The sequence below is a fragment of the Rosa rugosa genome, chromosome 2, assembly GCF_958449725.1.
Source record: "Rosa rugosa chromosome 2, drRosRugo1.1, whole genome shotgun sequence".
NCBI classification, from domain to species: domain Eukaryota; kingdom Viridiplantae; phylum Streptophyta; class Magnoliopsida; order Rosales; family Rosaceae; genus Rosa; species Rosa rugosa.
This window is the reverse complement of record NC_084821.1, coordinates 53,766,923-53,791,827: the sequence shown is the minus strand read 5'-3', so window position 1 is coordinate 53,791,827 and position 24,905 is coordinate 53,766,923. Positions and strand designations below refer to the sequence as shown.

At 37.1% G+C, this 24,905-nt stretch overlaps 1 long non-coding RNA gene across 1 annotated transcript; it reads left to right on the top strand.

The window, feature by feature from the left end:
* The first annotated feature begins 17,652 nt into the window (after positions 1-17,652).
* LOC133728392 (uncharacterized) lies at positions 17,653-19,068 on the top strand. Its single transcript, XR_009855831.1, has 3 exons — positions 17,653-17,881; positions 18,324-18,384; positions 18,790-19,068. It is a non-coding gene; the product is annotated as an uncharacterized LOC133728392 (long non-coding RNA).
* The last annotated feature ends 5,837 nt before the right edge of the window (positions 19,069-24,905 follow it).

Here is a 24,905-nt window from a genome sequence, read left to right as displayed (position 1 = left end):
ATATGTTGCTTCAGTTGTCTCATTTGGATCGAGCTCCTCTGCATTGAGAAGCCTGCAGTTTTGGTGAAGTTCATTAAATCCTGATCTCTAGGATCATCCAATGGTTATGCAAAAGCCACGTCAGCTAACATTAGATTGTTAGTTGCCTTCCTTCTTAAATCAACGTTAGGCTGCCGTTAGTCCGTTAACTCTCTCAGAAAATTCAAGAATTAATCCAATAATCCATCGTTTTTTCCCCCTGAATGATGAACTGGATTTGGAAGCCTCAATGAAGAACAAATGCTAAAACTCTCTCTCCTCTGGTCCTTTCTTTATCTCTTCCCCAATTTCTATCACGAAAAGAATTTCAGATTTGAATTGCAAGATGATCTGGTTTTTATCCCTAAAACTATATCAGTTAATCATTAAGAGGGCTCTTGAGATTCAAATCTGCTTGATGTTTTCTTTGTCCAGAAAGATAAGTTTTGAAGAATTAAGAATTTAATATGATAAAGAAAAAAAAAAAAAAAACTTAACTGGGGTAGATTCTTCTCGCTCATGTAATGATGATTGCGTATTTGATTGCAATATATCTTGGAAAATGGCTGGAAAGCAAGGTATCTAGGTTCCCTTTCTCTTACTAGGTTATCATTACCCGAAAGAAGTTTATGAACAGTTTTATTTTGCACCTTCATCTCCCCTCTCTGCCCAGAACGCAGTTGATTGGGAATGTTCAGTTTTTTTTTTTTTTTTTTTTTTTTTTTTTTTGGGATTCTGAAGCAGTTTAACGACACCACAGTTAAGAAGGAAATACTCTAGATATATTTGGCAGACGTGGCTCTTTCCAAAGACATTAGATTACTTGGAGGAAGGAGATTTTATTAACTTCACCAAAACTGCAGGCTTCTCACTGCAGACGAGCTCGATCCGTCTCATTTTTATATATTTTTTAAAGTTTTAAAAAACGTTAGGCGCTAGTCGGGCGGTAGCCCAAAGGCTAGCGTCCTAGGCGTTTTTTTTTTTTTAATAATAAATATAAATGGATTAAATTGTTCACATAACTCTTGGTATTTTTAAATTGGATAATGATATTGAAATACTAAAATCACTTAATAATTTGATTGAGTAATATATTCAAACACTAAAATCACTTTAAATTGTTCACGTGCTTTTATCTCAATTCCCAAACCTTATCATGTTAACGTGGCCAACCCACATACATAACAAAAAACTGCTCACTTCCTCTCTCTCTCGAACCACCTTCGAACAAACTCTTTGTCCTACTTCTTCTTCCCCGGCCAAACTCCCTGTCTCTCTCTCTGTTTATATATATATATGGCTGTTTCACTCAAATTTTCAGCCAAATTGGTGATCGCTAAGGTATCAAACTAGATTAAATCAATGGACGAACCAAATCTGTCAAACCTGAACCGTTCATACTTATGATTTTAAATCGCCGTTTTGAAGTGATCTACATATTAGGACCTAAAAACTGAATGGTTGAGATGCGAAAATATGATCGAAAAGTTGGTCTAATGACCTATCCCAAGAATAGACCAAAAAAAGAGATCCCTCACTAGAAGATGTGTGTGTGTGTGTGTGTGTGTGTGTGTGTGTGTGTGTGTGTATTCATTTCAGCTCCGCCTAGACCGCCTAAACACCGCCTAGGCAGCCGCTGAGAGACCAAACGCCTATAGCCATTGCCTAGCCTATAATCGCAATGATGACTCAACGCCTGACCGATTTTTAGAACCTTGATATTTATCTTTTGTGGATATGTGTGCTGGAATTTTAGGTATAGTTTAGAGGTAGAAGAAGAAGAAAAAATGAAGAAAAGAAACTAACGCGAAAGATCATGAAGCACTATATTGTTATTGACTTGATTAAGGATTATGTAGGCCCGTGAAATTCCGAACGTCACTTTTGGACGGGATAATTTTTCGCGACCTCTGTTTGGCTAAAGACTTTTGGGAATAGCTTGAGCTTAGGCCTTTGTTGAGAGAAAATTTGCACACAGTGAGCGTAAATGTCACCCAACATAATTTCACTCGTATTCATTTAGTGAATAGAGTTTTTATTACTTTGGGTTCGACCCATTCAAGACAGAATGTGTCTCTTAATTACAATCCATTGTTACAGGGAAACACCCTTTGATTCCATTTATGAAGAAACCAATTGATGGGATGTGCATGTGTTTGTTTGTTTTTGCGGCTGCACCCGGATATTTGAATGGGTTGCCTACGTACCCTTGGAGAGGGATCAAGCCACTCGTAGTTCAAGAGTTCCAATCAGTGAATGACTCATTGGAGGGCTTTGATTTTGGAATGAGAGTAGTGTTTGGGACGAATTTGGTTTAAGTGGACCAGGGATTCGATTTTTGTGTTTAGGACGCGGTTGCATCTAGATAGATTTGGTTCTAGATTGCCTACATACCCTTTGCGGGATCAAACCACATGTAGTTCCGGCATTTGAGATATAAATGGGTAGATGTCCCATTTATTTTGGATTTGTGTTTGGGAGATTTGAAAGGTTTAGAGCCTTCGAATTTTGTGTGATTTGGGAATGATTTGATTTTCTGGTGCTGGGAGAATTTGACTGGAGTCAGTGATTCATTTGGGACTGGCTGAATTTGACTGGTGGAGTCAGGGATTCTGTTTGGAGTTGCGGTTGCATCTAGTGGGTCGCTAGACTGCCTACATACCCTGTGAAGGGATCAAACCACTGTAGTTCATCCGAATTAAATTTTCGGTTTTGTACTGACTTTTGTGTTCGACGGATGTGTATATTTTTGAACCCGTCAAATGTATTTCTTTTGGACACCCAATTTGGTAGAGTATCTGCTGATTTGATCCAGGGACCCAATGTACTGAGATTTATAGTGGGCCTTGATTTGGAATGGACTTTGAGCTGCAAATTAATCGGGCCCGAGTTTTGAGGTAGACAGGCTCAAGTAAACAAAGTGATTTGGACACCTACTGCGAAGAGTTGAGCTTTATGCCGAGTCGTTGCTTTGTTTTTGTAGAGCCGAACTTTTGATTTTGGACTCAGAATTTGAAGTAGACCTTTGCAGGTGGGCTTGCTTCCATTTCTGTAAGAGGCCCAATAAACCGACTCTGTCAAATGCAATCTTCTTTGAACCGTATGTGATTCTTCAAGTTAAATTAATTAATGAAAAGTTATTATCCATTAACTAATTAACCAATTGTTTTTTGTCATTAGTCTTTGACGTGATAAGCATGGCTTCATGACAGAGTGGGGAGACCAATTCTTGATTTATGTTGTGTACGAAGCGGTGGGTTTTATCTCCACATTGCACTGTGAGTGTGAATTATTATCAAAAGCAGAGACCACCATTTCCAATCTTTGGTCCCTTCATTTTTGTCTCCGGTTAATTAGCTTCATAATTAGCTAAGGCTTTCTTTGAGCTTCTTTTGAACGCTAACAAAAATTACTGCCACTTTGACTAGTGAGTTCTGGTCAAGGAAGGCACCATGTTTGTTTGGTGCGTACAAGCAGTGACAATATTAACACTTGTGTGATTATTCTTTGGCTTAGGAATCATGTTTTTTCCTTTAGTGATGGCTGTGGGTGGCTTCTCAAGAATAATCATGCATGGAGATGAATCATGGCTCAAGCTTGGTTAGGACAAAAATTGCCGCTCCAAACTTATCATCTTGCAAAAGCTTATTGCAACGACAATTTGGCTTCATAACAAGAGTACAACTTGACCGCTTCATTCTTGTCCATCACGTGGCTTTCAGGTGGTCTCAGGATTGATTGTACGAGAACAATCCTCAATGCATGCTGGAGTAGCCCACAAGAAGGTAGCACAGCCTTCTGCATTTGTGTGCTTGCCGCAATTATCGGACAATTCCCATAACTACTCCACCTTGTTTTATGCAGTTTAGTGCTCATAAGTGTGTCAAGTATAACACGCTGCAGTCTTTGTGATTGAAGGTGAGTTAAGTCGAACACCCTGCAGTCTTGTGGTTGAAGGTAAACACCCTTCTGTAGAAAGGTAGCCACTTTGCTTTTAGGGGCACGATTCTGATGATGAATTTGATGCAGGTGGAGTAATGTTTTGGCTGTGGCGCTGCATGATCCCTCCGGAGCAGTTTCTTCACTTTGTGAGCCCAAGAACTTCGTAGATTTGTACTTGGTGTGAACTGGCAGCCCGAGGCTTTCACTTGACACTCATCTTTGCCACCCATATGCAGGACGCACCGCGATACAGGCATCAAAGACAAGTGTAGTGAAACTCGGGAACTTCGCAGATTTGTACTTGGTGTGAACTGACAGCCTGAGGCTTTCACTTGACACTCATTTTTTCCACCCATATGCAGGACGCACCGCGATACAGGCATCAAAAACAAGTGTGGTGAACCCCCTTGAGTTTGAACCTCGCTTCCGCCACCTATACGCAGGACGCACCGCAGTATAGGCATCGAAAGCAAGTGCAGCATGGAGTGACACCACGGCTGTGAATGAGGGCTTGATGTCGACTTTGTGTCTTGCCTGGAAGCCGTTGGTGAGATTTGTGAGGACAAAAGTAGCGGAAGATATGATCGCTAAAGAGAGCAGAATATAGGAGAAACACCTCTTTCTTTTGTCTGTACCATAAAAGAAAAGATCAGCGATTTCAGGTGACAATTAATCAATTGTTCATATACCTGTGATTTATTCGGAGCTTCTTTTTCTATTGCAAGTTTGCAGCACCTCGGCTCCGATGTGTTTCTATTGCTCTCTCGCTCTCTCCGATGTCTCGCTGCCACTGGCCTTGAGCTTTTGCCTCTCTATCCTTCTTTTTTTTTTATTCTTTCGTTGCCTCTCTGTCCTCTCTTTTTGTTTTGCTGCTCTCCAGTCTTTCTCCCCCCGTTTGCTGCAGAAGACGTGCCTTTTTATAGGCAACTGGATAAACTTGATTAAGATAGCCATCAATTCAATTCAAATTGAGGTTATGATAACCATTGTCAATTTGAATTGAAACGATTATAGCAGCAACCACCTTCTATCTTCCACGTTGAAAGTTTCTCATGTCTTTTGGTCATTCAAACTTTGTATAGATATCAACATTGACTCGGTCTTGAATTTGCAAGACGGGAAGATTATCCAAGATTCTAAATTTGAATTCTGATGCCTTGAGTACCAATCCACGTGATGCATGCATGATTTGTTCTGTTGCTTTCTTCTTCTCTTTTTATTTATTTATTTTGAAGATAGAGTTTCTGTTATGCATTTGAAGACAACTAGAACTCTTCTTCCTTTGGTCACAACAAACCTATACATTATCATGCTTTGGAGATAATCAAGCTAACCAACTTGAAAGCTACTGGATTCTCACTTTTGCATCGAACCACTTTTTTATTTTGGGTTTGTGAAAATTTCGGTCTCAACAGTCTTAGGCCCAAAAATAGCTTAAGGTTAGAATCTGTTTTGGACACCCAACAAACGAGTATGCCAATGAACCTAGCCTAATAAATTAGTTGACCTTCAACCCGAACATCACCCTTGACCCAATAGGGTTCTTGTAGCTCATGATAACATCCTTGCATAATCTTGAAATCTACTTGTGCATGCATTTACGATTTTCTTATTTTACTTTATTTCTTAACAATTGGTGGAATTTCTATTCGCCTTACCTAACATTTACTAATTAACCATCCCTTCGTCTTTCAAAAATACTATTTATTTACTCAATATATTTTTCAAACTCTAGCAAAAGTTTGACAAAACTTACCTTGCCATTTTTTCTATCTGAATACATGCAAGTTTGGTAAAACCAAATTCTTATTTAGTCTTGTCAACATTTTAATTTTGAGTTTTTCTTGTACTTATCTATTCTACTTTTATCTCCCCATAATTTTAGTTTTACAACCTGTTTTCTTACCCTATGACTTATCTGATTCAAACCCTTTTATTGCCCACAAGTTGAACCTGCTTCTATCTATGCAAAGCCCAAGTCTTTCACTTTCTTGTTCCCGTCAAATTGGGCAGTGGGAAAGGAAACCTCGATCAACTATTCTATTCCACGTTGCCTCCATGCATATGGCAACGTCTCCTAGAAAATCATCCCAGAGCTTCAAAAGAAGTATCCAAGCCAGAGGTTGTCATTCACCCTTCTCTTCTCACCCTTCCTCTCATTCCTGTGCATATCAATCTGCTTGCATGCCCCAAAACGCCTATTTCGGGACCTCTGATCAAGATGTCTTCTTGATCAAAGTTGTTTGTCTTTGTCTCTTCTATCTAAAACAAAATTTCAGTCCTATTGGAGTTTTTTTGAGACCTGTACACCAATCGAAGTGGGAGCTGCTCAGAAAGGAATCTGCTCTGGACTTCTACTTGTATTCCTCCTCTTGTTCTAACCGAATCCCCCAAATCTTGTTTGAGATTGATTCCAATAATTGGTAAGATCATTGTACCATCAAGTTCCTATCTCATTCCTCAATTTTTAGGCTCAACACATTTAAACACCTTTCCTACAAATTGAGAAATTTCTGTTTCACTTTGCATGTCCGGATCAAGTAAACTTCTTGGCATGCAACTGGGCTTGATCAAATCAAATTCTCTCAGCTCTCTTTCCAGTTGAAGCCCTTAGGAAAACTCACCTTTTTTGTTGGTCTTGGGCGAGTATCATGCTTTCCTTAACACTATGTTTAATTTGGTTGTTGTTACGAATTCTTGAAGATTACAAACTTGTCACTGCTGTTGTTAGTATCTTGCTACTTTAACTTTGATTTCTCATTCACCCTAATGTCTAGGAATTTTTCTAGGTCATGGCCATATCATGAGTACGTATTACAATCATACTTGGTTCAAAGGTTTAGAGAAGCTAAACATAGTGACTACTGAATATAATTAGAATTAATTACAGTTTGCCCTTGAATTATGGTTGTGTTTCAATTTCATACCAAGTTATTGGAGTTTTGCATTAGCTTACCTCAACTTTTTTCCGTGAAATGATTTCAAATCCTTATGAAAATTTTCATTAGAAAAATATTTTAACCAAAGACATGGACAGTTTTTTCCCATTCGATGACATGGACAATTGATCACTGATATGTACGTCTGCTCATAACATTACTCGATCCATTTTAATAGAATGGAGCTTCTATTCGTACCTCTATAATTGACATTTCGTGAAAAAGAGAGGTCTCGAAATGCCACTAAGTGAAAAAGAAAAAAAGAAAAACATAAAGAGTGAAAAACCAACAACCCAAATCCTCAAATTCCTCTTTTTTCAAAGTTCTTTTCAATTAATTGAACTCAACTAGTCCTCCAGTCTTCGCGGAGAAATATTCCGAAACCTAGGTTTCGTGAAGCAAGCGGTGGTGAACCCCACCGAACTCCGTCTGCTGCAGGACACTGCAGTGTCATTCCTTCCAGTCAGAGAAGCAAGAGTTACGAGTGTGACTTGGCAACACTAGAGTTCCTTTTGCAGTTGTATCCAAATTCTTTCTTTGTGCAGCGCGGCGGTTTTGAGGGTGATCCAAGGCGCTCTCCAGACCAGCGGCGTTGGGGTTGGGGGCGGCTAACTTTGCTTGATCGGCGACGTATCTAGTTCGGTCAAAGTTAACCCAAGTCTGCCTGGTGCTGCTAGTGTGGCTGCTAGCACAAGTTTGGTGGGCAGCGGTCTGGTCGCCATGGCCTCCTGCCAGAGGAGGCCGCCGAATTGATTAGGCGGTGGTCGGTGACCAATCCTCAGAAGAGCCAGACTTGGTTGCTAGGTGTGGGAGACGTAGGGTTTAGGCAGTGGGCCTTTAGGCCTCTATCTTTATGGCGGCAGTGATGCAGTCTAGTGAATTGGACCTAAGTGCCCAATTCCCCTATTCTCTCACACTTTGGTCGAGTTTGGATTTTTTGGGGTAGTTTGTCTTGCTCTTTGTCCTGCATCTGTTCCTCGAATGTTACTGTGGGTGTTGAATGTTGCGACGTACACCAAGAGGGTCTTAGGCATCAAGATGTTTAGGACATTGGTTTCATTTTAGAACAGTGTAGGGTTAGGAAGTTTTTTTCAAATTATGTATTTTCTTTTTCTGCAGTTCCTTTAGGATTTTAGTTTTTCTAAAGTTTCCATTTTGGATTGCAGGTGTGTTATCTTAGCATAGATTTGTAATATGAGGGGTCTTCGGACCTCTCAAGCTTGACCGAGTGAGGTCGTATGATTTTATATCAATGGATCAGTCTTCTATTTCCCTCAGAAAAAAAAAAAAAAAAAAAAAAAAAAAAAACCCAAATCCTCCAACAGCCCAACCCGCCTCGTTGCCTTTACTCCACCTTCCTCGCATACCCAAACCTTGGGCGTGCGGGGCATTTTCAATATTGCATGCACATGAGCTTGTGCAATCTCGGGCCTTGATATGGTAATGGTCGTGCTTTCTTGACATCTAAATTCAATCCTCAAAGGGGGGACCTTTCTCTGTGGTGAATTTTACCAATGCATTCTGATAGATAATATACATACGCGTCATAAATGAATCTGGCGTCTGATTTGGCGAATATTCTTGTAATAACCTGAATTCTCATATTAATTTCATGTATTTTATGGGAAATTAATAAAAGTCCCATTTGGTAAAATTTAGGTTTTGTTAATGTATTCATTGAGTAATCGAGAAATATAAATTACTTTTGGACAATTATTTTCACTCAAAATGTGTCGATTCAAATGTCGACTTTTATACGTTAGGATTCTGTGAAAACTTCCTTCATGAAAGTTGTAAAGTGTGTCGATATGAGTTCGTGCATATGCGGAACACAAAAATCAGAGTTCGTATGAAGAAATTATGATATTCATAAAAATTTTCCATTTTTGTATAAATGACGAAATTTTCTGAAAATTACAAAAAAAACCAGATTTCCAAATTTGGAAACCATACCCATTTTCTCTCTCCCCGATCCGGAATCGCCTCCTCCCCTTCGTTAGGCGATTTCTTCGCCGTTCAGCCACCGTTGGCCACGCCACCGGTCGGAAACTTTTCATCTCTCCTCCCTCAACACTTCTGTGGTAGTATCAGAGCAAGAATCGAGCGGTAGAAGGCGCAGCAAGGAGGAGAATGACTGTGGTAGCACTGCATCAGAGCTTCGTCAGAACTCACAACTCCGGCCACCATAGGCGACGATTCTTGAGGGCTTTTGGATCCCAGAGGATGTAGATACTTCTCCCCCAAGTGGCTTACAATGATTCAAAGCGTGGAGATCGAATTTTGGAAGTGAAATTCTAGTGTTTCAATCAGCCATCTTTCTTCTAAGGTAAATTCCGGCCAATTAGCTTACAATTTGACTTTAGTGTAGTTGTGAAAGTTGTTGTACATGTTGTGAGGAAGATTTTGGCATAGGTATTATGGCCCAACTTTGAAGTTGGCCGGTGGCACCGACTGTGGCGATGCTTGTGGCGGTTTCGGCCATGTCATGGATAGTTTCTGATTTTGTATACGATCTACTCATCGATATGAGCATTTCGATATATAATACGTACTTTTTAGAGATTGTATGATTATGTTAGGATTTTTACGGTTTCGATCGTCTCGATTTTCGATTCGTGAGGATCCGACCGTTGGATCGTCATATAATTGTGTTTTTGTGATTTGTTTGCTAAGTTGAGACCGTATGTGATTAGGTGTTTGACTGAATTATATTGGGTGAATATTTTGTGATTGTGTGATCTTGGTTGTTAGAGAAGATGCAGCTGGAATTAGAGGTGAGTAAATTTACAAACCAAATTTCATTATCGTACATTTAATCACTAAATTGTGAAAATTATTTTATGAAAATAGATATTTGTTTTAAATTTATATGAACTTGTTCGACTACGGTTCATGGGTAAGTAAAATGAGATTTTAATTATAAAAATAAATTTCTCGATTTTCGTGATGTGTGAACTATAGTTGGTATTAATAGGCATTCTTGAGTGGATGACTGCGTGTGTGTATATATATATATATATATATTTATGTGAAATATATATCTGGATGGTGTGGCATTGAGTAAAGTAATATAATGGTGATTTTATTTGGATTATTATTTCGAGCATTTATTGTCTGCAGAAATACAACATATATTGGTGATTTTTGTGGTGACACAAACAATGTCTGCGAGTGAGTTCATTCTTATTTTGGGGTATAACTTTCAGGAAACAAAATATTGTGGGAAATGATATTTTCTCTTGTTTTGAAAAGTGTTTGAAGATTGGGAATCACAGGTTGTGATTTCTCTTTTTTTGTGTGATTTGGGTGACATTTTGGGTCAAGTGTGACTAGTTTAAATGTTTTGATCTAAGGGTCAGGTTGACCTAAGGATCCGGGGTCGCAGGTTGTGACCTCAGGCAATATATCAGGAATCACGTCTTTAGCCTGGTGAGTGGTTACGATCGGTTATAGCTCTAGTTTGTCTGCCAACGTGTCCAGGTTGGAACGAATTTTCATATTGATTTGTTAGGTTAACATTTCCTATGATTTTGTTACGGGGTGACTTGTAATTGTCATTTTGGTAAAATGTGTTAAATTTTGGAAGGATTCATTAGCACTAATTGTTGATATTTTTAATTAATTTCCATTTTCATTTCTATTGTCTGATTTCCTTATTTATTTTTCATTTTCATTTTTATTGTTTGATTTCTTTATTTATCTTTCCTTTTCACTTCTATTATTGATTTTTACGTAATCTCCTGAACTAAGCTATATGCAGGGATTACTATAATTTCTATTTATTGATTTTAATATGCAGGGATTACTATGATTTCTATTTTGAATTGTGTGCTTTTTGGGTGATCTCCTGAACTAATTTTCTATGCAGGGATTGCTGGTATTTATTAGGATTGATTTGTACAGTGCAGTTATAGTTGAGACTCTAGTAAGTTGAGTAATGTTTTATCACGTCGTTGTGGTGATAAATGTTTTATTCATGAAGAGGAAAGAAAAGTGATTTCTTGGTTTGTTGTGGAGATTTCAATTAATTTGATTTGTCATGGTGGTGACATGTGTTTTCCTTAATCAGAAAAGTATTTTGATGTTGGAATTAATCATTGTGTTGATTTGTTGTCCTTGAGTCGGAATGGTGTTTTGTGGTTATTTAGGTTTACTCATACAAGCTTGCAAAAGCTTACCGGGTTTGTTGTTTTAACCCGGTGCACTATTCCATGGTGTAGGGGTTATTGTGCAGGGAATACCAAATAATTATCATCGAAGCAGAGGTGTACTTTTTGTACCTTGGATTTTGAAGGGCACTTTGGTTTTAGTCTTCTGCTATGTAGTGAGTGTGGTGGGTGTGTTTATTTATTGAATTGTTATTCCGTTTAATTTGTAAACTCTATGTAATGTAATATGTGACTCTAAAGAACAAGTCAGTATTGACATTGTGAGCTCGATTTGATTAGTTGCTTAATTTAAATGAAAAATTTTCGGACTTGGATTTCTTTATTCAAAATTCGGGGTGACAGTTTGGTATCAGAGCATAAGGTACATATTTGGTGACAATCAATACTGCTCGAGTGATGACCCGTCTGCAGCGGATCCCCATCATATACTCTTTGGTTTTGATAGTCATTGGGTATGTGGGAGTGCTAGGTGTCGTTTAGAATGTTAAGTTGTCAGAGCATAGGTTGACTCTGTAGGTGAAGTGTAGGAGCTCTGTGTAGCTTCTTTTGAGTTTTAGTCTGTGAAGAATGGGAACCTCTAGATTGAACTCTTGTTAGACTTGGAAGACTTTGATTTGCGGATGTGTATCCTCCTTGTATTAGTGTCTTGGTTAATACGGTCTTTGTATTTGACTTATACTTGTGTTTGAGTGTTATATATGTATTAATCAAATGTGCTATGCTCCTTAGGTGATGGATCCTCCGAGAGGTAGGGCTAGGGCCCGAGGTAGGCCCCAAGGAGGGGAGCTAGGGGTAGAGGCAGGGTCCCTCCAGTGGAGGAGGGGGCAGAGCTAGCCTTGTTTTTGTTAGCATAGTAGTAAGATGAGCATGTTGGATTGGTTATGGCTGAAGCTGAAGTTGAAAGATGTTTGAGGGAGCAAGGCCTTAAAGGCAATTCCTACAGGCTTTTTTATGGAGACATGAAGGAGAACTCTGTCGTGCTCACACAAGCAAAATCCAAACCCATCAACCTCCCATGACATAGCATCACGATTCATCCCTTTTGTCGATCAAACCGTGAAAACTTACGGTATACCAAATACTGTTTATGATAAAGTTTGTAGCAGATTTGTATATGTATATGTGTTTCGATCTATATAATCTGTTTGAAAGTAAATTTTGCATTTCATTAGAGAATTCTGTTTATCTTTGTATAATCTGGCCACAGGGGAACTTGATCAAACTTGTAAAAATTATTATGATAGTAGTTAGAAACTCAAGTTTTTGACTTCAATTGTTGCATCTTTTTGAACAAAAAAGAAAAATGATATAACTTTATTTACATTGATGTGAGTTACATAAGTTATATTTTATTTATAGGTAAGAACTCTTTTGTTTGGATTGGCCCAATACCAAGGTTGAACATTCTGGATCCTAAAGATGTGAAAAATGTTTTCACAAAACTAGATGGTTTCCACAGAACTAGATGGTTTCCGGAGGCCAGCATCAAACCCACTTATCAATTAAGTTGCTAATAACAGGTATTGCAAGCTATGAAGATGAGAAATGGGCTAAACACAGAAGAATTATCAACCCAACATTCCATGTAGAGAAGCTAAAGGTACTGACTCCTGAGTATAATTAGAATTAATTATAGTTTACCCTTGAATTATGGTGGTGTTTCAATTTCATACCAAGTATCAAGGTTTTGCATTAGCATACCTCAACTTATTTCCGTTAAATGATTGAATGATTGGGGCCATGACCACTTACCTAATTTCAGCCAAAAAATTGCCCACATACTCCACTAAGAGTTTTTTAATCCCTTTTACCCAATTTAAACATGAATGACAATGTTACCCTCAGACTCACTCTCTCTCTCTCTCTCTCTCTCTCTCTATCTCTCTCACATCCAGATCTAAAACCACCATAACCACACGCCCCCGCCCCACGACAACCAGCTCACCTACACCGGCAGCGAGACCAAGATCCTCGCCGTCGAACACACCATCAAGTTCCCCGCCCTCGTCACCATGGTCTCCGCCCTCTCCGACAGCGACGTGTCGTTCAAGTACCAGCTCCCCGGGGAAGAGCTCGACTCCTTGATCTCCGTCACCAACTCAACTCAGCTCGTCTTCAACCTCACCGAACAGTACCAGGACCTGATCGACGCCCTCCAAAACCTCGACTTCGACGGCAAGATGACGCAGGCAAACGGCAAGTCGTTCATCGTCTCGGACTTCTGGCCCAACCGCTCACGCAGGCTCACACTCGACAACGATGGAAACCTCCGTATTTACAGCTTCGATCCAAGTATTGCGGATTGGACAGTTGTCTGGCAACTCCGGGGAGGGGCTGCGGTGGTGGTGGTGGCGGCTGCGGTGGGAGCGGTCTGAGGGAGCGTGAGCGTGAGCAGCTTGGTGCGCTGGTAACCTAAATTTGATTGGGTTTGGGTTGGGTACTCCAGGTTTGATCGTGTGGTGGTGATGTGAACATGGTGCAACAGGCGACAGAGTTCCTGGGTTGGTGGCGGCGGTGGATGCGGTTAGTGTCCGGGTGACTGACTTGCAGGAGGGTGGAGAGGGGGCTGGGCTGGGTCAGCCTTGTTGGACCTTGGGCCTTAACTTTCCTTTAGGGCCACTCTAGACTGTTACCTCGTTTTTTTCCCGATAAATCCCCACTATTTTCTGGTGGTTCCGGTCTATTTTGTCCTACTTTGGTAGCTTTCCCTTTATTTTGGTCTAGTATGTCTAATCTATTCTAGCTGAAGTTCTTCTATGAGTCTTTTTAGAGGTGTTTTCTATGTTTCTACTACAATTGGGAGGCAATAATATGAGTATTGGGGGGCAATAATATGCATATAAATTGATCAATTGTGCCTGTAGTGTATTCATTTTGGTTTTGGGAGTTTATGCAATTCACTGGAGGGCAATAATATGATTATTGGGGGACAATAATATGAATATTGGGAGGCAATAATATGATTACTAGGGGGCAATAATATGGTTACTTGGTATTATTAGAAGGGCAATAAATTCAGACGCCAGCCGGATTCCGGTGACCGGTCGCCGGATTTAGGTCATCGGTTGCTGGATTCCGGTCACCGGTCGCTGGAGTCCGATCACCAGTCGCCGGAGTCCGCCACCGGAGTCAAGCAAGGTCTCCAATGACTTATTTCTCTAAGTGATAAAAAATGAGAGGGCAAAATTGTCCCAAAAATAAATAAAAATGAATTAAAAAAATACTTAATTGGGTATGAGGGAAATAATCTCTTAGAGTACTTTGGGTAAGTGGGCAATCTCTTAGAGTGTTTGGGTAAGTGGGCAATTTTTAAGCTAAAATTGGGTAAATGATCATTTCCCCTAAATGATTTCATATCCTTATGAAAAATTTCATTAAAAAAATATTTTAACCGATGACAAGAACAATTTTTTTTTTCTTGTTCGATGACATGGACAATTAATCATTGAAATGTCCGTTATCTGCTCATGTGACATTACTTGATCCAATTTAATGGAAATGCCACTAAGTGAAAAAGAAAAAGAGAAAAACCTAAAGAGTGAAAAACCAACAACCCAAATCTCCCAACGGTCCAACCCACCTCGTCGCCCCTACTCCTCCTTCCTCGCATACCTAAACCTTGGGCTGGTGCGGGGCATTTTCAAGATTGCATGCACATGAGCTTGTGCAATCCCCGGCCCTGATATGGTAATTGCCGTACTTTCTTGACATCTAAATTCAATCCTCAAAGGGGGGACCTTTCTCTGTGGTGAATTTGCCAATGCATTCTGGTAGATAATATACATACGTGTCATAAATGAATCTAGCGTCTGACTTGGCGAATATTCTCATATAACATTTCATGAAGTTTTTTAGTGACACATGATCTGGGGCTTAGAGTGTTTACCTATCTAAATAACGCTTAGAAAATATTTGCCAATTGTCATGACATGCATGTTTATAAACAACACCTTATTTAGTAGGACAAATGTTATACAATAATTTCTTTACTTGTTTGTTGCTTCTCTAGATTGAATTTAGCTTTTGTTTTGTTTTTTTTGTTTTTTGTTTTTGTTTTTTTAGTAAATGAGGATTTCATTAAACACATGTCAAGATGACTATTATATATCTTTCTGCTGCCTTCGAACTAGACAAATCAAAGAATTGTAGTAGGAGAACTATTATGATACATAGGGCTAGACCACCTATATTCGAACTAATCGCTTACTTATTAAAGCAAACCTACAACTACGAAAATTCTAAGACATAGCATATAGGTATACCACCTACACAAGAAATTTACTACATATTTTGCCTTGCCCATCAGTTTAGAGATGGGAGAAGGTAAAACCCAACAAATGTATTCTGATTTGGACCCACCAAAGACTTGGGGCAGATTTGATCTGGACACCCAAACCTGGCAGTGCCGCACGACTTTTAGTGCTGATCGCTTCTGCCACGCCGTCGTTAATCTCACTGCCTCCGACCCAACTAAGCCCTAAGTAGCCTAGCATCCAGCCGCTGCCGTTAGTGATGGTTGTTTTCTTTCGGTTCTTTCTTTGAATCCGGTGATGATCGCTTCTTTTTCCCTCTCTCCAATTCTCTATTAATTTCAATCTATTATGTTGAGTTTCATTGTCATTTTTATATTAGGGTTTAGTCCAAGTCATGTAAGCAGTAGGGTTTTTAGTTTCACATGTTTTACACAAGTTACAAATACTGAATTTTTGTAAATGCAAATGTGATGGTGCTACTAATTGAGCATGGAGTGATTCAGTATGAATGTGACTATTGTGTTTTGCTACCGTGTTCATTAAGATCTGTCGGTTCCGACTTCGAGCTATAATAACATATATTACGTATTGGTGTTTTATTTTAACACTATTGATAAAAAGATATAGATGCAGCAATTGATCATAGATGAAATTATTAAACACAATTCATATATGATATACCGTGTTCTTTAGTCAAATAACTTTTGAAAGTATCCCAATACTTTCCAGGATGGTCTTGCTTTTTTTTTTTCATTGTTGTTGTTGGAAGTAGCTGGAGTTCTAATTTGACAAAAACTTATTGAGATATTATTCAGTTTTGATTTGGGGAGCAAGGGAACAATAATTATCAAAGCTGTAGAAGCTAATCAGATTTAGCTACTTAGATAATCAGAAACATATAGCAAAAACTTTATGTTTTTTACAATTGGTCCTCATAAGTTATAACAAGATACATGGTATAACTATGTATGAATTTCAGGAATAGGTTATAAGAGTAACTCTCCACCAACAGACAAAGCATGCAAAAGACATTTAGGAGCTCAAGACCACAATTTGTATTTGGCATATCAATGTTGTCTGCCACACCTTGATTTTGGCATCTCTATGTATTCTTGTAGTAGTTTAAATATGTGCTCTCTACAACTATCAATTTAAGCAAAGTTCATTTCTCTTTATGGTATCAGAGCAAATGAACAGAAGAAAGTGGCTGCTGTTCTTCAAAAAAAAAAAAAAATTTAAGCTTTAAGTTTTCTCTCTGTCAAATTGATAGCTGCATCACACTCTCTCTTTCTCTTTTCGTTAGTTCCAGTGGTACACAAATTCAGCTTCTGCTTCTTCTCGTGTTTTCAGCCACTGTGTTTATGTCTACTTCTTCTCTGTTTTCTCTCCAACCTGCCAATGTTGCCGATATCTTTACCAAAGGGCTTCCCAAGCATCGCTTTGAAGATATCTCAGTTCCAAGTTCCAAGCTGCTTGCTCCTCATCCTCGCATCAGCTTGCGGGGGGATAATAAGAGTAACTCTCCACCAACAGACAAAGCATGCAAAAGACATTTAGGAGCTCAAGACCACAATTTGTATTTGGCATATCAATGTTGTCTGCCACACCTTGATTTTGGCATCTCTATGTATTCTTGTAGTAGTTTAAATATGTGCTCTCTACAACTATCAATTTAAGCAAAGTTCATTTCTCTTTAATAGGAACTTGATCATTGGCTGTTGTGAAAATATCATACTTGGTGATGAATGTCTGTCCATGTACATATGTGTGTGTGTGTGTGTGTAAACACCGTGTGTGAAGCGTGTATGTATAGCAGACATCCCAATTAGAAAACAAGTGTCACATTAGAGCCATGGATTAAAATCTTTCATTGGATCGATTGTTGAATTTCATTTGATGGAAGATATGAAAGGTGCAGCAAAAAAAAAAAAAAAAGTTACAAATGAGTTGCATAATTAAAGAGCAAAAATACCTTGGGGCCAACTAAAGCTGAACTATTTGGATAGATCAGACTAATGAGTTGTCGCAGCTTTTGGAGCTTCAATGTGATCAATTGAGAAATAATTTTTATTTTTTTTGGCTGATTGCCACGACCCTTGATAGATCTTTAATATTCAAGACAATCAAATTAGGGAAGTTGATCTAGATGTTTCTGATTTGAGATCTAGGTGATTAATGATTACTAGTCCAATTTTTGAGATCTAGATCACTAGATGTTTCTAGCTGATCAAGGTTTGGCTTTGATTTTGCTTTCTGTTTCTATTGCTTTTGAACAGATTGGGGTTTTTGATTTGTTAGGGGTTTTGTTGATGCTGGATACCAACAGAGTCGATCATCTTTAAATTGACTATACCTATTCAAATGTAAAAAACAGTAGTGAGGGGGATTTAATTCAAATACATTTTGCTTATACACTATTCTTTTCTTTTTTACTCAAGACCTCTTTTCATTTATTTGTATGCAGCCTCAGCTCTATTTCAAAAGTGCAAATTGCTTAGCAGCAACAGAGAAGCAAAAAATCACTTTATCTGCTGTCTTTTAAAGCTAAGTAAAGTTTCAGGTAAAAGCCTCGATCTGTGGGATAGAAATCAGTTCTCTTCTCAAATCGATTGGATGTTTCAAGTTCTTTATCTATAGCAGTATTTCGAATAATCTTCATATTGTTAACTTTTATTTTTGTTGTTTCCATATATTTGTATACAGCTTCAGCCATATTTTGATACCATGTCCTTTTTTTCCTTTTGTTTTTTAATATAAAAAAAATACTACTCAGACTATTGTGATTTTAGTTTTTGCAACCTCTGTTTGAATAAACCTGAGTTGATCATAACTTACAGGCAGAGATCAAAAGTACAACTTGGTTTAACTTTCTTTCTATTTCTTATTTTCATATCTCCGTATGTGATTTTGGTTTTTGCAGAAAATTGAATCCAAGTGTTTAGATAATCTCAAAGAAATTTTTGGTGAAATTTATTCAGATGCTCTCAATTGTGATTTTGCAGGTCAGTCAGTATGTTCTTAAAGGAAGCAGCTTATTTGTTTTTTGAATGAATTGGGATTCAGGTGAGTTGCTGTGCGTCATGATAGTAAATTGTTAAATACATATCTGTAAATATTCAGTAGTGGATACCTATGGTTTAATCATTCAATTACATACATCAGATTGAATTTAAATATACATTTAGATTACATAATTCAGATTGAATTTAAACATACATTTAAGATAAGATTAATTCTGAATTCTTCTACATGTTGAATGCATGTAGCAATTGTTCCCCACTCATTCCACTTCAATTTTCACCTTTTTCTGCTGTTGTTTTATGAATTTTCATGTACTTTAGTTCTTTTTGAACCAATTTGATGATGTATCCATTACTGTAATCGAAGCAAGCCATCATATTTTGAACATGTGAGTAATTGATTGTATTTCAGTTGGTTTATTGATCAAGTGGTGTCTACTTTTGTTAGATGCTTGGAGTCGAACGAATTGAGAGGGTATTACCAACTGGTACTTCTTTGAGTGTTTTTGGTGAGGTATGTTCTTGCTCAATTAATATTATACTATAAGTACTTAATATGATTTTACATGCAAATTGACTAAAAGCTAATGAATGACCATTAGTGTTCAGATGATATATATCGGTTTATATTATAGAATTCCAGCACAGACCAACATTTTTAATTTAATATTTTACCAATTGTTATGGTGTACACTCCAATAAACGGATTTTTGTTATAGTTTCATAATCTCAGTTTTTTTAAAGGACGACATTCTTTGATTGAAATTTTGTTCGTTGAAATGTTATGTTGTAAAGCAGTAATATATCCTATCCCTTAATTTTGTTTGTCATTACAAAACGTTTTATTATCTCTGGGTGTTTCAAATCTATGTTCAGCAAGGGGTACCATCTTCATTGCAGATATACGTGTTTTCAGCACCCAAACTATTATCTCTGGGTATCTGAGAGCAGTTGCTTGACTTAGAAAGGATTTGGAAGCTTAAATTGCCTTGGGTCATATGTTGGGCATTTCGGATTAATTTGGGTTTGTAGGGTCTGGAACAAGCACTATCTTCAAGCAGGTATATTACTCTTTTCAATGCTATTGGTGATAAATAATGTTACCTCTGATTATTTTTGTGTCCTATGTATGATTATATAGACTGATACCCATCTGAATTGTGGGAAGGCACTACTGGAAATGCTATTACGTATTTATGTCCCCCTGTCGTCATATATTCCAAAAGATTGGGACTATGTTCAAAAGCCGTGATTGGTCCAGCTGCAATCTGTTTGCTGTGTTTTTGAACATTTGGTAAAAACTGTTGAATCAGAATAGAAATGTAATACATTTTTGTTCAGCCATTGGTTACAGTAGCAATTTTTTGAAAAATGTAAATAGACAAGCATGGTTAGTACACTGAATTCTACTTAGAATTTCGATTTCTGAAATATGTAAATATACACAACTGACTCTTAAAATAAAACCAAACCAGCAGCATCGTGCGGAAGAGGTTGCTAGTTTATATCAAGGCATGAAAAAACCGTCATTCACAGAAAAACGTCAAATGCGCAAAAACCTGAGTTTTTTTGTTTGTTTTTAAATTTGGTGGGGTGGGGGAGATTCTAACTGAAAAGTGTGAAATATGGGACAGATATTCAGTGCTTATTTTGGATGCTTATGTAACAGCGTCATTCTGCCATGCTCCGAGCATGGAGTGCTCGAGCACATCAGCACTATTTTTGTCCGTCCAATTAATTGCAGCAATCATGCCCGCCCATTTGTGTCAACCGGTTACCTGCCAGAGTTTTCAATGTTAAGGAAGAGATCTGAGTCCCACGATAGATTTACAAAGGTGAAAAAAAAAAAGAGTAACAGTGCAAACTGGAAGAAAACTATTGTTTTGCTTACATGTGTAGAGAGATCCTGAACTGGAGAAGCGAGGTAGGAGAAGACAACAGGAGAAAACTACTACACTATTGCAGATTGGGAGGTCCTGGTCTGTCGTGAAGAAGGTTTAGATTGGGAGGAGGAGAGGCTGTAGTTGTGGAGCGAGACCAGATTGCAGACAATAGGAGCGTTGATCTTGGATCAGTCAAGCATCTCCTCGCTCATATTAAGTGTGAATTTTTTTCAATTTCTTGTATTGAACACCATCAAAAACCCCAATCGATGTTGGTACGAATACTAGACGATTGAATTAAAAGTTCTACTCTAATTCTCGGGTTAACTAATGGTCATACAACTGGGTTCTCCTTAGTTTTATGCCCATTGCGTGGTAAGATGGAAGTTTGAATATAAGATTCTGAAATAACCATGCAAAACCCAGAATTGAATATGAAGTTGATTTGAAGGAGGTCAAAGAATGAGTGAATGCTGCGTAATCCAGCTCAAATAAATCGCGTATAAATTTTTTAAAGTGAAAGCTAGTAAGCGATGGTCGTCATTGGTTGGTGCAGTGGTTAAGGCACAGCTAAACTTGATAATGGGGACCAGGTTCGAACCACCTTCAGCTCTTCATTTATATATTTTTTTGTCCTTTTTAAAAAAATTATTTTTATACTTTTTTTTTCCCTAATCAACTGTAAAGTATAAACTACGTTTTGTTACCTGAATTAGTAATCAAACTTATGTTTTTTTTTTATCTGAAAAACCACATCAGCCCCCTAAAAATTATGGATAAAAAATTATGCATATTTTTAAGTAGATGAACGTTGGCTATTAGCATTAATTTTTTTGCTAAATTAATAATTTTTAAGAACAACAAAACCATAATCCCTAATTTTTGTACATAGGTAGCTAAAAACAATTTAATTCTGATATCCAAAATAATGTAATTTTCACATTTAATGATTGGTATCTCAAGCCTTGTATCCGTTGACGGTCTTACCCTTTGAATGGTAGAGTAAATAGAAATAGGGTTAAAAAGTATTATTGGGTTGACCTAAGAGATTGGGGTCAAAACATAGACCAAATTGGATCAATTTTGGACCAGAAGTCTAAAATAATGTAATTATGACATCCAACGGTCATTTTCCAAGCCTTGTATCCGCTGACAGTCTTCCCCTTTGAAGGGTGGAGTTGGTTATAAAGACTTATTTGGTTGACCTAAAGGATCAGGGTCGAAACATAGACCAAATTAGATCAATTTTGGACCGGAAGTCTAAAATAATGTAATTATCACATCCAACGGTCATTTTTCCAAGCCTTGTATCCGCTGACGGTCTTACCCTTTGAAGGGTGGAGTGAGATAAAGAATTATTTGGTTGACCTAGAGGATCGGGGTCAAAACATAGACCAAATTAGATCAATTTTTGACTAAAAGCCTAAAATAATGTAATACTCATATCTGACGGTCATTTTCTCAATTTTTGTATCCGTTGATGGTCTTGTCTTTTGAAGGGTGTAGTTGGTTATAAAGGCTTTATTCGGTTAACTTAAAAGATCGGAGTTGAAACATATACCAACTTAGACCAATTTCATAGCGAAAAGCCTCAGATAATGTAATTCTCACATTGAACGATAAGTGTCTCAAGCTTTATTTTTGTTGACGATCTTGCCCTGTGAAGAGCGTAGATGATAAAAATAGGGTTAAGAAAAAATGAAATTAAAAATTGATAATTTTAAAAATCTCCATGTGTTTATTATGTTATAATAGGTATTATGTAAAAATATTGATCTAGTCCGGCGTTGTTTCGACATCGTCTAAAGAAGTTAACCCTATAAACTTTTATACTTCCCTAAGGGGAGCCGAAACACGAATAGATAAACATCCCAAATTTTTGGATCGCATAAAATCCTTATAGCCTATTAATGTTGTTTAGCATGTTTATTGTTATTGGAAAAAATATACCTTCTAAAATGAATAAGGTAGAGGAAATAGAATTCGGCAATTTGACCGTTTGATGTGATCAAGACGGGGAAATATGATTATGGTAAAAAATGTACATGTTTTTGTTGTTATTTGGATCTCGATCTACTAGGTCAACCTAAATATGAAATACCACATAAAACTAAAATGCTAGTAGCCGCTCATTCGCAATTTATTTATTCGATCTGTCAGCTTTCACACTCTCATGGGTATGAGCTATATAACCTAATGTGAAAATTTTGGAAAATTTATCTTTTCGAGATTCAGCTTCCTTAGGGAAGTAGAAGCGTATAAAGGGTTGACCGATTTTTTTAATGTTGAAATGCCGGCGGATCGGGTTAATTTTTTTACACGGTATCTATTAATACGCTATAAATAGATAGGTAATGTCAAATTTATCAATTTTCTCGATTATTTGTATCGCACAAAATCTTTATATATCTACTAATGTGGTTTAACTTCTTATATCAAATGGTATGCATTCCATGAGGAACAATGTGGAGGAAATAGACTTTATCAAAATCGACCGTTGGATGTTATCATAATAAGAAAAAATGACCATGATCAAAATTTCAGCTATTTTTGTCGTTATTTGGTTCTCACAATCTACTAGGTCACCCTAAACCTAAAATACCACATAAAACTAAAATGCTCATGACCACTTACTCGCAACTTATTTTTTCTATCTGTCAGCTCTCACACTCTCATGAGTATGATCTATATAACTTAATATAAAATTTTCAGAAAGTTTATCTCTTCATAATTTAGCTCCCCTTAGGGAAGTAGAAGTGTATAGAGGGTTGATCGCTTTATTTAACATCGAAATGACGACGGATAGGGTTAATTTTTTTACACAGTAACTAATAATGCACTGTAAATACATGGGTAATGTCAAACTGATCGATTTCCAATTTTGATTATTTGGATTTCACAAAATGCTTACATTCCTATTAATGTAGTCTAATTTATTAGTTCTATATAAATGTATATCTTCTATGACAAACAAGGTGGAGAAAATAGAATTTATCAAATTCAACCGTTAGATACTATCATGATAGAAAGATATGGTTATGGTCAAAATTTCAATTTTTTTTCTCATAGTTTGGGTCTCGATCCACGTGGTCAACTATAAACCTAAATACACATAAAACTAATATCCACATAACCACTTATACACAACTTCTTTTTTCGAGGTGTCAGCTCTCACACTCACATGGACATAAGGTATATCAATAAATGCAAAAATTTTAGAAATTTTATCTTCTTGTGGTTTCGCTTCCCTTAGATAAATATAAACGTATAAAGGGTTGACCGTTTTGTTCGATGTCGAAATGACGACGGAACGTTTTTTTACATAGTACCTATTAATATCCTATAAATAGATGAGTAATGTCAAATTTATTGCTTTTCAATTTTGATTATTTGGATCGCACAAAATCCTTATATGTCTACTAATGTGGCTTAACTTGTTTATTAGTTGTATCAAATAGTATACATTCCATGAGGAACAATGTGGAGGAAATAGACTTTATCAAAATCGACCGTTAGATATTATCATAATAAGAAGAAATGATCATGGTCAAAATTTTAACTATTTTCGTCATTATTTGGATCTTATCTACTAGATCAACCCTAAAACTAAAATACCACATAAAACTAAAATATTCATAACCGCTTACTCGCAACTTACTTTTTCGATCTGTAAGCTCTTACACTCTCGTGAGTATGAGCTAGATAACCTAATTAAAAATATCGGTAAGTTTATCTCTTTGTGATTCAGCTCCCCTTAGGGAAGTAGAAGCGTATAAAGAATTGACCGCTTTATCTAATGTCAAAATGATGATGGATCAGGTTAATTTTTTTATACAGTATCTAATAATACACTATAAATAGACGGGTAATGTCAAATTGATTGATTTCCAGTTTCGATTATTTGAATCACACAAAATGCTCATATGCCTACTAATGTAGTCTAAGTTATTAGTTCTATGTAAATATATACCTTCCATGACAAACAAGTTATGCATTTATCAAGTAGAATTTATCAAATTCGACCGTTAGATATTATCCTGACAGACATAAATTGTTATGGTCAAAATTTCAATTTTTTTAGTAGTAGTTCGGGTCTCGATCCACGTGGTTAATCGTAAATCCTAAATAGTAAATACACATAAAACTAATATCCACATAACCACTTATAGGATGTTGGGTAATGTCAAATTTATTGATTTTCAATTTCGATTATTTGGATCACACAAAATCTTTATATGTCTACTAATGAGGTTTAAGTTGTTTATTAGTTGTATCATATAGTATACTGTGAACCCCAAAAAATATTTAAGAAGTGAAAATGCAATTAGTCGAGATTGTTTGGGTCCAAACAGAGATTGAGTTTACGACCTAGGTAATTATAAAAAGTACTCGAGAATATTTTCAGAAATTTTCATAAGTGAAATCCTTGATTTAAAAGTTGGATAATAAAGTACACAAAAAGATGAGTTTGTGGGAATTTTCGGGAAATTTTTCGGATACCCGAGCTATTTATAGTTATTTTTTGAAGTTTTGGAATTATGGAAAATCATTTAAGAGAAATAGAAAATATCACGGTGCAATCTGAGCCATTGAAATTATTCAATGATTGATCTTAACCGTCGAAATTCATTTAGAAGGGGGTTTTAAAGACCAGATGGGATCGTACGACCCAGAACCCTTC